The 14883-nt window shown below is 44.6% G+C and overlaps 1 pseudogene; it reads left to right on the top strand.

Moving 5' to 3' along the window:
* Positions 1-14883, top strand: part of LOC113007907 (kinesin heavy chain-like) — a 43168-nt pseudogene that overhangs the window by 12833 nt on the left and 15452 nt on the right.

Here is a 14883-nt window from a genome sequence, read left to right as displayed (position 1 = left end):
TTACTAAACTTCATGAGTGTATGCACTCACTCCAAGAACCGTATAATTATAAATATGCATATAAATATGCTACGATGAGATAGCTGACTTCATCTAACTAGCAAATGTTGTCCAGGCTACGTTGGTGATACAGTTTTTTTAATGTGTATGATATTTTTGTCATGCGATTTTAAAGCCGGTCCTACAACCGCATCCAAGAATAACATGCAGCTTATCTCAGAACTGTCGGTGAAAATTATTCTTGGAGCTAGGTTTAATTGAGCTGCATTTTAAAGAGGTGCAATTTCACAATTTGTGTATATTTTCTAAGTTCACTATTTTGTCATGTGTTGAGAAAAACACAGATTTTAAAATTACATGGTCTAATATTTACATTTAGCATATAACTGCAACATTATTTTTTCATATTTTTTTTTTAAAGAATCGAAAGGACTTGAAATTCAAAGTTTCAGACTTGTGACTTGACTCGGACTTTTACACCAGTGACTTGAGACTCGACTCTGACTTGCCTGACATTACTTGAGACTTGACTTGAGACTTGAGGATAAAGACTTGAGACTTACTTGAGACTTGCAAAACAATGACTTGGTCCCACCTCTGTCCAGGTCCTCATGCGCAATATAATGCCTAGCCTTAGAGATAAGGCGCAGTTGGTGGAAGCTAGATCTCACTACAGCAGACACTTGCTTATCGAGCTTGAGCGAGCTATCCAGCAGTACAACCAAGTTACTGACATAGTCACAAGAAAAACTAGCAAAGGAACCCAGGGTTGGGCACGAGGGATTTTACTGTTGAACACCACAATCTCAGTCTTCTTATCATTTAAAACGAGGGAATTACTCAGGAACCATTCTTTGACCTCCCGCATGCATTCTTGAAAGTAGTGCAGGGACACAGCAAGGTCGTCAGTAAGTTCAAAATAAATCTGTATGTCATCGGCATAACAGCGGAAGGCGATATTGTATTTTTCAAAGATTGCACCTAAAGGGAGCAAATACAATGAGAAGAGAATAGGGCCTAAAACTGATCCTTGAGGCACACCACAACAGACCGGAGCGGAGGAAGAGGAGAAGGTGCCTAAGTGAACTGATAAGGATCTATCAGCGAGGTATGATTTAAACCAGTCGAGGGCAGTGCCTCTAATACCCACAGTGTGCTCAAGTCTTAGTAATAAAATGTTATGGTCTACCATATCAAAGGCCGAAGAGAGGTCCAGTAAAACTAGGACCATAGAGCGTCCAGTATCAGTGATTACAAGAATATCATTAAGAACTCTAACCAATGCTGTTTCAGTGCTATGCAATGGCTTAAAGGCAGATTGAAATTTCTCAGCAATATTGTTCGTGTCCAAGTACGCCTGGAGCTGGGAGAGAACTAGTCTCTCCAGGATTTTGGACAAGAACGAAAGCTTAGAGATCGGTCTATAGTTTGAAAGGTCATAACAGTCAGAATTTCTTTTTTTAAGAATCGGGTGGACTACAGCATGCTTAAAGGACAAAGGAACACAGCCTGAGAGCAAGGAAAAGTTCATAAGAAATAGGATACCAGGTCCGATTACATCAAAACAGTCCTTAGCTAAACAAGATGGAAGAATGTCAAGCACAGTATTGGTGTTATTCATTTGAGCAACTAGCCGCTTAAGAGTCAAAAGTGACACAGGCTCAAACTGGTGGAAAGTTGAAATGCACTCAGGAATGGGGAGAGGATATAAAGCAGGGGGGAGGGAGGACTTAAGAGATGAGACCTTTTTTAAAAAGTGATGCCAAGGGATCAATGGACAGTCCACGCCAAAATTCCAGCATGTGCAGTAACCCCGGAAAGCACGCAGTGTCTTCTGGATAGTGTGTGAAATTATCTGTTGTCACAAGTTGCATGAATGGGCCAGATCTTGTCTGGTTTTGTACAGTCAGTCTTCTTAACGCCTGCTGTGGTAACTAGCTGGAAGACATGTTTAAATCATTAAACTCTGTCTGATTGATGTTTAGGATGATGAGATCAACCAGCAGAGTCAGATGTCTGAGAAACTCAAACAGCAGCTGATCGACCAGGATGAGGTGAGTCTCACCTGAGTGTTACATTCCATACTATCCACTGATCGATGGATCACAGGTTAATCAATAGCTCTCCACCAGCTGCTGGCATCTATCCGCCAGGACTATGAGCGGCTGCAGGAGGAGCTGTCCCGCCTGCAGAGGGAAAGCGATTCAGCTAAAGAGGAGGTGAAAGAGGTGTTGCAGGCGCTGGAGGAGCTGGCTGTCAACTATGACCACAAGAGTCAGGAGGTGGAGAATAAGAACCGCTGCAATGAACAGCTGAACGACGAGCTTGCTCACAAAACTGTGAGTCCACAGTCAGAGGGATGGATGGATGTTTGAATGGATGCATGGATGGATTTTTGGATGGATGGATTTTTGGATGGATGGGGGTGGATGGATGTTTGGATGCATGGATGGATTTTTGGATGGATGGATTTTTGGATGGATGGATTTTTGGATAGATGGATGAATTGATGTTTTGATGGATGGATGGATTTTTGGATGTTTGAATGAATGGATGGATTTTTGGATGGATGGATTTTTGGATGTTTGGATGGATGGATGGATGGATTTTTGGATGGATGGATTTTTGGATGGATGGGGGTGGATGGATGTTTGGATGCATGGATGGATTTTTGGATGGATGGATTTTTGGATGGATGGATTTTTGGATAGATGGATGAATTGATGTTTTGATGGATGGATGGATTTTTGGATGTTTGAATGAATGGATGGATTTTTGGATGTTTGGATGGATGGATGGATTTTTGGATGGATGGATTTTTGGATTGATGGGGGTGGATGGATGTTTGGATGCATGGATGGATTTTTGGAAGGATGCATGGATGGATTTTTGGAAGGATGCATGGATGGATGCATGGATGGATTTTTGGATGGATGGATGGATGGATGGATTTTTGGATGCATGGATGGATTTTTGGAAGGATGCATGGATGGATGCATGGATGGATTTTTGGAAGGATGCATGGATGGATGCATGGATGGATTTTTGGATGGATGGATGGATTTTTGGATGGATGGATTTTTGGATTTTTGAATGAATGGATGGATTTTTGGATGTTTGGATGGATGGATTTTTGGATGGATGGATTTTTGAATGTTTGGATGGATGGATGGATTTTTGGATGGATGGATTTTTGGATGGATGGGGGTGGATGGATGTTTGGATGCATGGATGGATTTTTGGAAGGATGCATGGATGGATTTTTGGATGCATGGATGGATTTTTGGAAGGATGGATGGATTGATGTTTGGATTGGATGGATGTTTGGATGGATGGATGTGTAATGAACCTGCTGTGTTTCCAGGTCAGTCTGGAGGCTGTTCAGAGGGAGCTGTCCTCCCTGCAGGAGCTCAGCTCTCATCATAAGAGGAGGTCAGCGGAGATCGTCACTTTGCTGCTCAGAGACCTCAGTGAGATCGGCAGTGTTCTCGGAACCACCGAGCTCAAAGCTGTGAGCCTCAAACTAGTTCTTCTTCTCATCTACTTCTACTTTTCATGTGTCTGAAAACAAACTCTGATTCTGTCTCTTCAGATGACTGAAGTGAGTGGAGTGATGGAGGAAGAGTTCACCTCTGCCCGACTCTACATCAGTAAGATGAAGTCTGAAGTCAAATCTCTGGTGAACCGCAGCAAACAGTTGGAGGTCAACCTGACAGAAAACACCTGCAAGATGAAGGTGAATGAGAAGGAGCTGAGCACGTGCCAGCTGCTCGTGTCGCAGGTGAGACAAATACAAACTGAGACACACACACACACACACACACACACACACACACACACACACACACAGCCTGTCTGAACAGGTGTGATGATAAATTCACCTGTGCTGTTTGTTTGTGTGTCTGCTTGTGCAGCTCCGGGCAAAGCTGGGGTCTCTCACCGATGACCTCCAGAAGGTGGAGCAGAAGAAGAGGCAGCTGGAGGAGAGTCAGGATGCTCTGATGGAGGAGGTCGCCAAGCTCCGCGCTCAAGGTAATACTGCCATGGTTACAGGAAACAGTAAACTCTGATTGGCTAATTTTTAAAAATCCATCACAGGTGAACAGGTAGAAACAATAAGAGACTCTGTGTTTGTGTGTGAGCAGGTCAAATGCACGAGCTGACAGTGATGGACAAAGAGAAAGAACACATGAGCCAGCTGAAGGATGTTGTGGAGATGAAGGTAAACATGGCGTGACGTCACTGTGAGCAAAGTAACAATCAACAGTCTGTCAAAGCTAAATCAGTGATAGAGGTGATGGAAGTGTCACTGTGTGTTCTATAGAGAACGCTGGAGGAACAGATGGAGAACCACCGGGAGGTTCATCACAAACAGCTGAGTCGACTCCGAGATGAGATCGATCAGAAACACAGAGACGTCGACCGACTCAAAGAGTGAGTTATTGATTATTATTGATTGATTATTGATATTACTAATTACTGAGTGATTGAGCTGCTCTCAGACTCTTCTCAGCTGTTCTGGGTTCAGTCACATCGTTCATTTTAAAGAGATTTGTTATTGGTCAGATTTTTGCTTCAAGCATGTGTTTTGTCAGAGTGTCGAGCCGGCTGTTTCCAGCTTCTTTGTTTCTTTCAGCGTGAATCAGGCTCTGCAGCTGGAAAACAGGAAGCTTCAGTCTGACTTGGACAAACTGAGAGCAGAGGATCAGAACAAAGACCAGAAGCTTCAAAAGCTCATGTACGTTTGTCCCTCTGTTCTTGCAGTCGCCTCAAACATCGTGATTGAGGTTTTAGTGCCATCAGACATGGTTGTGTCCACATTCAGTTCACGATATAATCTGTGACGTCTAAGTGTGTCAGACAGAAATCATATATTTATTTATCATGTTATTTTTCTCATTTAAACTCCTGCGCCGCTCAGATGACATCATTGCATCATGTTGCCTCCTTCTGCTTCCACCTACCGTTTCTCTGACCAATTAGTGAACTCACATTAACAGGCAGTGGGTGTAAACGGAGTTCAGGTGGGTCATGCTAAACTCTGCTTGTGTCTTCAGGTTTGTGAACGAGAAGAGAGAACAAGCCAAAGAAGACCTGAAGGGTTTGGAGGAGACAGTGGTATGAGATTGTATTTTCACTGGCATAGATGCTCAGGGTCCAGAAGTGCTTCTGTGCAGCACCACAGTGGGTGTTACATCAATCTATGACTGAAGTGCAGATTTTCAATTCAACTAAAATTTTATATGAACTGTTGAAATGCGTGCTCAATCATCCAGATAAGGAAATCCATAAAAGTTGATTCTGTTTATCTTCTCTTTATGTATTATTGTAGGTCTACATTACAAGATAAAGCGCCTTGAGGCGACTGTTGTTGTGATTTGGCGCTGTATAAAGGATTACTCCTGAAAGTCTGCAAATAAGCTCTTCAGTTAAGGGCCTCCAATTCAATTTTTCAATTTCATTTCGTCATCAGGACGCTACAACACAGAGCAAACACCATCCCCACAGACACAGCGGCCAGGGAGGCAGAAGAACATCAAGAAGGCCCTGAGTAAATGTGGTTATCCCAGCTGGACTTTTGTCAAAGCTGGGAAGGCGCCAAAAGAAAGCTCCAGCTGATCCAAGAGAGAAGGACAACCGCTGCCTAACAGAAAACCTGTAGTGATCATGTACGTGTCAGGAGTATCAGTACAGTTGAGGCGCATTTTTCCTAAACACCGGTTCTCTGGGGCTTTCAAGCCCCAAAACATGTTGCGCCAGAAATTGGTCCACCCCAAGGATCGGGTCCCCCGACACAAACAGAGTAACAGAGTGTACGCTGTTAAGTGCAGGGGGATTGCCAGGATTTATAAATCGGAGAAACCAAAAAACCTCTGGTGAAGCGGATGGCACAACATAGAAGAGCCACCTCGTCAGGCCAGGACTCTGCAGTCTTCTTGATGCATGCAATCAATAACTTAACTGCTTAAATAACTTTAGGCCTGTGGCCCTCAAACCAATTGTGAGTAAATGCTTTGAGCAGCTGTTTTTGTAGCACATCAAGGACATTCTCCCAATAAACCCAGATACCCTTCAATTTGCATACAGAACCAGTCTATCCATCTCCACCACCCACCACCTTATGCTGTCACACCTGGAGAGGAAAACACCACAGTCACTGACTTCAACCACTTTTAACACAATCATCCCACACCAGCTGGTGGAGACACTGATGCTTCCAGGTGTGGACACTGCAACCTGCAACTGGGTTCTCAGCTTCCTGACAAAATTCAATTCAGCTTTATTTATACAGCCCCAAATCACAACAACAGTCGCCTCAAGGCGCTTTATATTGTAAGGTAGACCCCACAATAATACATACAGAGAAAACCCCAACAATCATATGACCCCCTATGAGCAAACACTTTGGTGACAGTGGGAAGGAAAAACTTTTAACAGGAAGAAACCTCCGACAGAACCAGGCTGAGGGAGGGGCGGGGCCATCTGCTGCGACTGGTTGGGGTGAGAGAAGGAAAACAGGATAAAGACATGCTGTGGAAGAGAGACAGAGATTAATAACAGATATGATTCAGTGCAGAGAGGTCTGTTAACACATAGGTTGTGTCCAAATTCACGGGCTGCATCCTCCTGAGGACGCATTTGTAGTCCGATTACGTCACAGCGACGTGACGAAGGCTGTCCACCCTGTGTAGAGCTTTCCTCTCTGCCTCAGTGCAGTTTCTGTGCCACACGTTGATGCCAGAGCACAGAACATTCTCCACCGCACATCTGTAAAAGGAGATGAGGACTGAGCTCTCAAGTCTCGCACATCTCAGCCGCCTCAGGAAGTAGAGCCTCTGGTGAGCCTTCCTGATCAGGCTGGAAGTGTTTTTCCAAATGAGGTTGCTATCTAGGTACATACCCAGGTACTTGTAGCTGGGTACTACTTCGACTGCAGATCCTCCGACGTGCAGGGGTGTGTGTGTGTGTGTGTGTGTGTGTGTGTGTGTGTGTGTCTTCCCCTCCTCAAGTCCACAGTCATCTCCTTCATCTTCTTCTCATTTAAGCAGAGATTGTTTTTCCTGCACCAGTCCTCTAAGTGTTCCACCTCCTTCCTGTAGCCGGTCTCATCATTGTTGGTGATGCAACCAACCACAGCTGCAAACCTTACAATATGACAGCCTGGATGGTTGGGTGAGCAGTGTGAACAGGAGGGGACTTAGCACACTCGTGTTAGGATCCTCAAAGCGGGCGCAGAACTGGTCGAGAGCCTCAGGCAGAGAAGGATCCCTGGGGCATTGTGTATCCCTAGTTTTGTAGTCAGTGATGCACTTACCCCTCCACATACTGCGTGGATCCTGGGAAGAAAAATAACAGTCTATCTCCTGTGTGTATGTGGCTTTGGCTCTCGTGACGCCTGCAGTCATTTCTCTTCTAGCCCTCCTGAGTTCCTGTGCGTCACCAGACCTGAAGGCGGCTTTCAGCAGGGCATGGACTTCTTCTTTGTTTTCTTTCCCGCCTGTCCCGTTTGGCTCTTTTGCCATCAGAATTATTGTCTAAAGGCAAAGAAAGATGCCCAACGGATTTACTTTACCAGATTGACCATCCCAGCCTTGCCGTGTTGGTCTATTTGATTTACCTTTGCTTTTATTGTTTATTTTATTTTATTTTCACTTGCTACACTTGGGACAGACTTGACTGGGGAAAAGAAAAGGGAGAAAGAAAGAGGGGAAAAAAAACAGCGGGGAAGATGAACGGTGATAAAGGGCAAAAAACAAAAACCAACAAAAAAAACAGACAAAAAATACAATCACCTGGATCACCTGTTGAGAAAGAAAAAAGAGAAAACAAGCAAAAAAAGAGAGCAACATAATAAACAACATCATGATGATCTATGTGAATATAACAGTAAATATTAAACATTATTGTGCAGCACGTAAGATCGACAGCGCACAGTGTGCTTTGAGGTAGGAGCCAAAAAGGGTGTAGTTTGTGGGTGTGATCACCCGTGTGTACACCTGTGAGCATGGACGCGCTTGTATTTAACAGGTTCCTTCATGTAATGATCTGCTAGACGGTGTGGGGGGCCACAGCCCCGTCCTCCAGGGCATAAAGCAGGTATGGAGGAGATCCAGGCTCCAGACATCCAGAGGCCCCCAGAACACAAGAGACCAAGGAAGACCAACAGAGGGGCAGCCGCGCCACTGTCCCAGAAAGAGCTGAGGAGAGTCCCAGATGAGGGCTCACTCAGCAGCCACGGAGCAGAAGCCAGAGGGGGTTGCAGTGACGTGCCCGTGAGCTCCGCCGGCAGCCAGCTGCGCCAAAGTGACCGAGCCCCAGCCGAGAGGCCGAGGGCACCCCACCCCCGAAGGGGCCCGAGCGAGCCCCAGGCCCCGACAAGCAGCCACCAAGGAGTGAGCCGGTGTGTACCTGGACGCCCATCCCCGGACACAAAGAACCACCAACGCACCGATGTCTGAGGGCGTCTGCCACTGGCAGGGGGAGTGGTGGGGGGAGATAGGCCTCCATACCTTGGAGGGCCTGAGATGTCCCCAGAGAGATGGCGTCTGATACCCAACCTGACATATAGACACAGACATACAGGCACACACAGACACAAACATCCATCCCCACCCTCATGCTCTCATATGCACTTACTCCACACTCAACCAACGTGGAGACAGACATAAAGAGACGCTGTACACACGATCACACTCCCCAAGCGTACTCTAAGCCCCGGGTCTAGGTACCCTTGCCCCTGGAGGGGGAAACTGCACCCAGACCCAGGTGGTGTTACCCTTTTCCCTGCGGTGGGGGGAGGCAGACCGCCCCGACTCCGCAGCAGCAGGGAGGCCCCACACTCCAGACCGCAGTCGGACAGCCAACTCCTCCTCCTAGCCCCCCCCCCCGCTCCTACAGGCAACAGAGAATGGGGGGGCAGATTGAGAGGTGGGCAACGACGCCAGGGGTGAGGTTGTACACCCTGCTGGTCTTCTGGATGCCGTGTAGCGTGCCCGCCCCCAAGGTCCTATATGTATGTGTTATGAGAGTGTGAGTAATGTGAATGTCTAAGTTGTGAGATAAAATTAAAGCACAGGCGGCCAGAAGGGGACGGGGGGGGGGATGCCTCCCCTGACCCCTGGTGACACACCTTTACCCAAAGGCCTTGCATGTGTGGGTGATTGTGGTGGAGCGGGAAGAGGGAGGCAGCCGGAGATGGGGAGGGAAGGAAGGGAGGGGCAAGTGGCCCCACCCTGTGCAGAGTCACCGTCACTGGGGCACACAGTGATGGTTTTTAGTGTGGTTTGGAGCGTCGTAGTGGGGGATGGTAGGCAGAGACCAGCATAATACAGATGTGGTCTGAGAGGCTGAGGTGGGGTGGGGTACTGCTCTGTATGCATCTCGCATGTTGGTATAAACATGGTCCAGCGTGTTATTTCCCCGTGTCGGTATGGTGACATGCTGATAAAACCTTGGTAAGATGTCTGTCAGGTTTAAGTGGTTAAAATCCCCAGCCACTACCTAAAAACCTTCCAGGTGCCTATTCTGAAGCGAGCTGATGTGTAGCTCCTTCAGTGCGTTGTTAGCATTAGCATGCGGTGCTATGTAGGTTGCTATGACAAAAAACTCCAAAAACTGAGAAGGTGAATAGAATGGGAGACTTTTCACAGTCATGAGTTCTACATCCTGAATTGAATTGATTGAAGCCTAATCTTGAAAGTAAGATAGTGTCTGTCTCCTGAATCCAAACTGGAAGCTGGTTCCACAGAAGAGGAGCCTGAAAACTGAAGGCTCTGCCTCCCATTCTACTTTTAAATACTCTAGGAACAACAAGTAGGCCTGCAGTGTGAGAGCGAAGTGCTCTAATAGGGTGATATGGTACTACAAGGTCATTAAGATAAGATGGGGCCTGATTATTTAAGACCTTGTATGTGAGGAGCAGGATATTGAATTCAAAATGGCAGCCACAGATGAAAAACCATCTCAGTCAGCACACCTCAGGGGTGTGTCCTGAGCTCGCTGCTGTTTAGACTGTTTACACATGACTGTACAGTCAGATCCAGCACCAACCACATTGTGGTTTCCAGATGACATGTCAGTGCTCGGTAGGGATGGGTATTGATAAGATTTTAACGATTCCGATTCCATTTTCGATTCTGTTTAACGATTCGATTCTTTATCGATTCTCTTATCGATTCTTTTTTTTTTTAAAAAAAAGGAGAACACTAAGGTCAATTAGCTCAGAGCTTTGTTTTATATCTTCTCTTTGAACAAGATAGAAATTTAGGAGTAACATGGCCTTACAAACCCAACAGTGAGATCTTGAGAGATCCAGCCTACGGCTCTTCAATAGGGTGTCACAGGGTCCCCAGGAAAAAAAAATTGTAAATGTAAAATAATAAAATAAATATTCTTGTGAGACATATCACATATTGACGGGGTCGGGTTATGTTAAAAAGTATAAATTGTTATACTTTGTTCATTGGTTCAAAGGTACCCCACACTTCTTTTTTTGTTTGCTTGTTTGTTCTGGTGTATTTTTCATTTGAACTGTTACTCTGCCAGAGTACTCATATTTACAAGATGGCATTGAACGCCCCATTGGTGTATCAGGAAAACTATTTTGTACGTATGTTCCTTGAAGGGGATTGAAGTCGTTCTTTTTTCCACCGCAGCGAAGGGCTAGGAGTAGGAGAGGAGCTGCTGTATGTTTTTGTTATCAAATCGATCTGATTGTGAAATAAAGCATATGCAGTGAGAAAGCAACTCCAGGAGTCATCCCTGCCTTAAAGCTGCAACATTCTTCTGTAGCAATAACAAAGTATAACATAAATTGTTCTGTGGCAATTACACAAGAATATCCAGTAATGTCCCTGCCTACAATTAAACACATTCACTTACCAAAAATCGGGGGCATCTGCTGTGGCAAATGGGTGCAAGCCTTTGACCACAAACTTAGACACTGCTCGGTGACATTAGTCTATCCTGGCCTGAAAGGAGACGCTACCGGTAGACTGCAGCGAGAACTGCCAGCGAGCGCCAGCCAGACTCTGTCTCTCTCATCATGGTCACCTACATGTACAGTAATGGCAGGTCTTGTAATAAGGCAGATTGCGCTAACATAATATGCACTGTTAGTTGATTATTTACCTGCCGCATTAACGGGAGAGGACGTGCAAACGTTAGCGCTGCTGCTGGGTTGAGAGTCACGAGTCCGGAGCGGAATTAAAAACGCGTGTCATCGCGTGTTTTGTGAGCAAATGCTTTTGCATATTCGTAGTGTTTCCTCCCTTAAATGAAATATCTACTTTGCAAGTTGCCCTGTTGTCATCGGTTCTCATAAAGTATAATCAAACTTTTGAGCGTTTGAGCCGCTTAGGCGCCATGTTTCCTGCCAGGTAAATGACGCTCCGCAACGTGGTGACGTCATTCGGGGCGACTGGAATCGATAAGGGAATCGTTTGCAAAAATGGCAAACGATTCCAAGGAATTGAAACAGTGGGAACCGGTTCTCAACAAGAACCGGTTTTCGATACCCATCCCTAGTGCTCGGTCCCATCAGTTACGGCGTTTAGTCCGTTTACAGAAAGGACATGAAGTAGCTTGAAGTCAGGTGTAGATCCAAAAGTCACAATCAATGTGGACAAAATGAAAGAGAGTGATTTCAGGAGGCCCGGCAAAGATCACCACACAGACCTCACCACAAATGGTGCTGCTGTGGACAGGGTGAGTAGTGTTTAGTTCCTGGGTATACTTTTGTTAAACGTCTGAAAGTCTACTCTTCAGTCACATGCTGGATTCTTGGTTTCCTCTGTGATGATGTACAGAAGCAAAATGATAAAGTCCAAAATGTCTTACTGCTGATGTGAGACCAGCTGAGTCTCTGTTTCCTCCAACAGGCCAAAGAGCTGCAGATGCTCAACGACCTTCGCAAACTCTTCATCGACGACATCGGAGCTCGAATCAAGAATGTAAGAATAAAAAGTAGCTTTACTTTGAGATTCAGAGCAGCAGAGCTTTGATTCGTCACACAATTGCTGATGTCACTTCCTGCTTTGAATGGTGTCGCTGCTCCAGGTTTACAATAAGCTCATTTATCATTTTCCAGCTTATTTACATTCAAATTTAATAAAGTTTAAAGAGTACCATTGCGACATTGCATTTCCACTGATGTTAACCTAACTGATCTGCCTCAGTCCATTTTGTGAGGAGTTTTAGGGATCAGTGTGTGTGTGTGTGTGTGTGTGTCCGTCCAGTGATAAAGTCTCATGTGTTATTGTCATGATCAGAGTTCAGAGAATGACAGCGATGAGGCTGGTGGCAGTTTGGCTCAGAGACAGAGGATCGTCTTCTTAGAAAATAACTTGGAGCAGCTCAGCAGGGTCCACAAGCAGGTGAGTGATCTCACCTAGTCTCTAAGCCCTACCCACAGGGTCACCCTCAACTGGTGTCTCCCCCATTGGAAGTTTGTGTTTCAGTTTTTAAAACCAGGATCTTTAGTGTGGGTCTGTCATTGACAGGTCACTCTGTGATTGGATGTTTGCTGATGTTGTGTTTGTTGGCAATTATTTCTTGAAATATGACAGAGTACAGATCCTGCAGTGAAGCTTGTGTCTCCAGCTGTGATCCTCTGTGTGACCATGTGAATGAGAAGCAGTCTCTCAGGTATAATAGTGCATAAAAGCCTAAGAATTTAGACGTGTAGACAGTGTAGAAGCTTCCAGGTGAAGGGACACTAAGTCCTATGATAAGGTGGAGACTTAGGCAGTGATGGGAATAATGGCATGTGATTACAAGTAACGCCGTTAATTTTTTCAGTAACGACTAATCTAACTAATTACTATTTCTATCGTAACACAGTTACCGTTACTAACAAGAAAATGCGGTGGCGTTACTATTTTTCAACAAACAGACGGTTGAAGCTGTGTTCAGTTGACCACATCTTATATCAGTTGCATGGAAATAGCTGTAAGTAATGTGGGCGCTACAGCTTTCAGCAGCTCCGCACGTTCCCGCTGACAGCAATCACTTTCTGCCTGATGATCACTTTTTCTCACAACACCTGCAGCTTAGGGTGCAAAACAATCGCACGAGTGCTGCTGTTTGACTGAGGAAGAATAAAGTAGTCGTGGTAAGCCAATCACATGACCACTTAAAGACAAAGCAACAAGGTGACATATACCCAGAGGTGGGTCGAGTGTCCAAAAATTGTACTTAAGTAAGAGTAGCATTACTTTAAAATATTATTACTCAAGTAAAAGTGAAAAGTAGTCTTCAAAAATGTTACTCAAGAGTAAAAAAGTACTTGGTGAAAAAACTACTCAAGTAGCGAGTAACTGTTTGAAATGTCTGATTTATTTTATAAATAAATGCTATCAGACAAACAAAAATAAATATACAAATTTTAGTATTTTCAACAGGAATATATGTAAAAACATCAACAAAATTTTTTCCAGATTTCAGTTTTTCACAACATAAAGCTTTTTTTCACCAATACCTACAGTAAATAATATAAACATATAAACAGTGCAAATAATTTCCAGTGACAAGATATGCTGTAAACTTTATATTAATTTTTGGAGATGTTTTTTACTAACTCTTGTTGAAAAACAAAATCCTGTCATTCATATCCCGCACAAACAGTTTGCAATGAATTCCAGATTAAGTTTAAAATAAGAATGCGTGCAAGGCTAAGCAGTGCTAGCCAATAGATCCTCCTGTTTGGCTGTTACTCTGGGAAAAGACGAAAGACGGTGATGGAAGCGTGACTGGAGCTGCGATGTAGCCTATATAATATTTATATTGTACGAACGTGATAATTATGTATTTTGTAATAACGTGATATTATATTGTTCAAACGTGAAAGGTATATTGTTAGAACAATATACTTTTCTATTTTTCTTTTGGCTGGGTGGCAGCTCTACGCTTCCGTATCCAAGGCTTTTCAATGTGACCTCACAAAATTGTGACGACTACAACAACCATGAAAAGAGTTGGATGGACATTGCTGCTCAATCACAATTGCCTGGTCAATGTTTTTCATTAGTAATTTAGCAAAGTTGACAGTGGTGTGTGTGTGTGTGTGTGTGTGTGTGTCTGTAAGACGGAGAGAGGGAGAGCGAGAGACAGATTTTGTATGATAAGCTTCATGTTATGGACGCACAGTTTGAGCACTCAGGTTGCATCAGAGCATCAGGCCGTGTGAGACCCTACATCGTGACCTATGAACTTCTAACCCCTGCAATTCAATTGTACAGTTTGAGCAGGAGCTGAATAATGCGACGGGAAAAAATCGCACAGTGTTTGCCCAGCTTAATGCAGACTGTTTAAACTAAACAAGCTGCTGCTTCACATAATAAACCCTGTCAGCTGCAGTATTGCCTTCTGTTTTAACAGTTAAAGCAGTAGAGACGAGCTGTTTGCATGTGCGTGGAACTCTAGCGTCATTAAACAGGCTAGCTGTTAGCTTATAGCTCACGCTAGCTGACCAGTGAGCAGTTAAAAAGACAGCTGAAGCTGCACAAAACACCCACAAACTTGTCTCTCTACAACGTAGCGCCGAAAATATGACTCGCAGCTTGAGCTCGACACAGCTGCTGTAACATAAGACTGACATCCAGCTAACCACAGCTAAAAAGATATTTAGAGAAAACTTACCGTTTCCTCAGGTTACACGAGCTGAGTTTTTTTCACGCTGAAAAGTTAGTTTGTTTTGGCTCTCACTGAAGACACCGACGCTGAAGACATAGCTGTTCTTTTGTGCTGCTTTTAAGAGAAACATTCTTTGTATATGAGGAAAATGCTGTTCATCCTCTTCAGCTGTAGCGTAGACGACTGGCTCTGCCATGTTTTCATGTTTCTTCTTTCTGTGTGTCCGCTACTTTGAAACGCTTGGGCCGCTCT

Source organism: Astatotilapia calliptera, chromosome 16, assembly GCF_900246225.1.
Source record: "Astatotilapia calliptera chromosome 16, fAstCal1.2, whole genome shotgun sequence".
In the NCBI taxonomy this organism is placed as follows: domain Eukaryota; kingdom Metazoa; phylum Chordata; class Actinopteri; order Cichliformes; family Cichlidae; genus Astatotilapia; species Astatotilapia calliptera.
The sequence above is the reverse complement of the archived record's forward strand: the minus strand, read 5'-3'. Positions and strand labels throughout refer to the sequence as shown.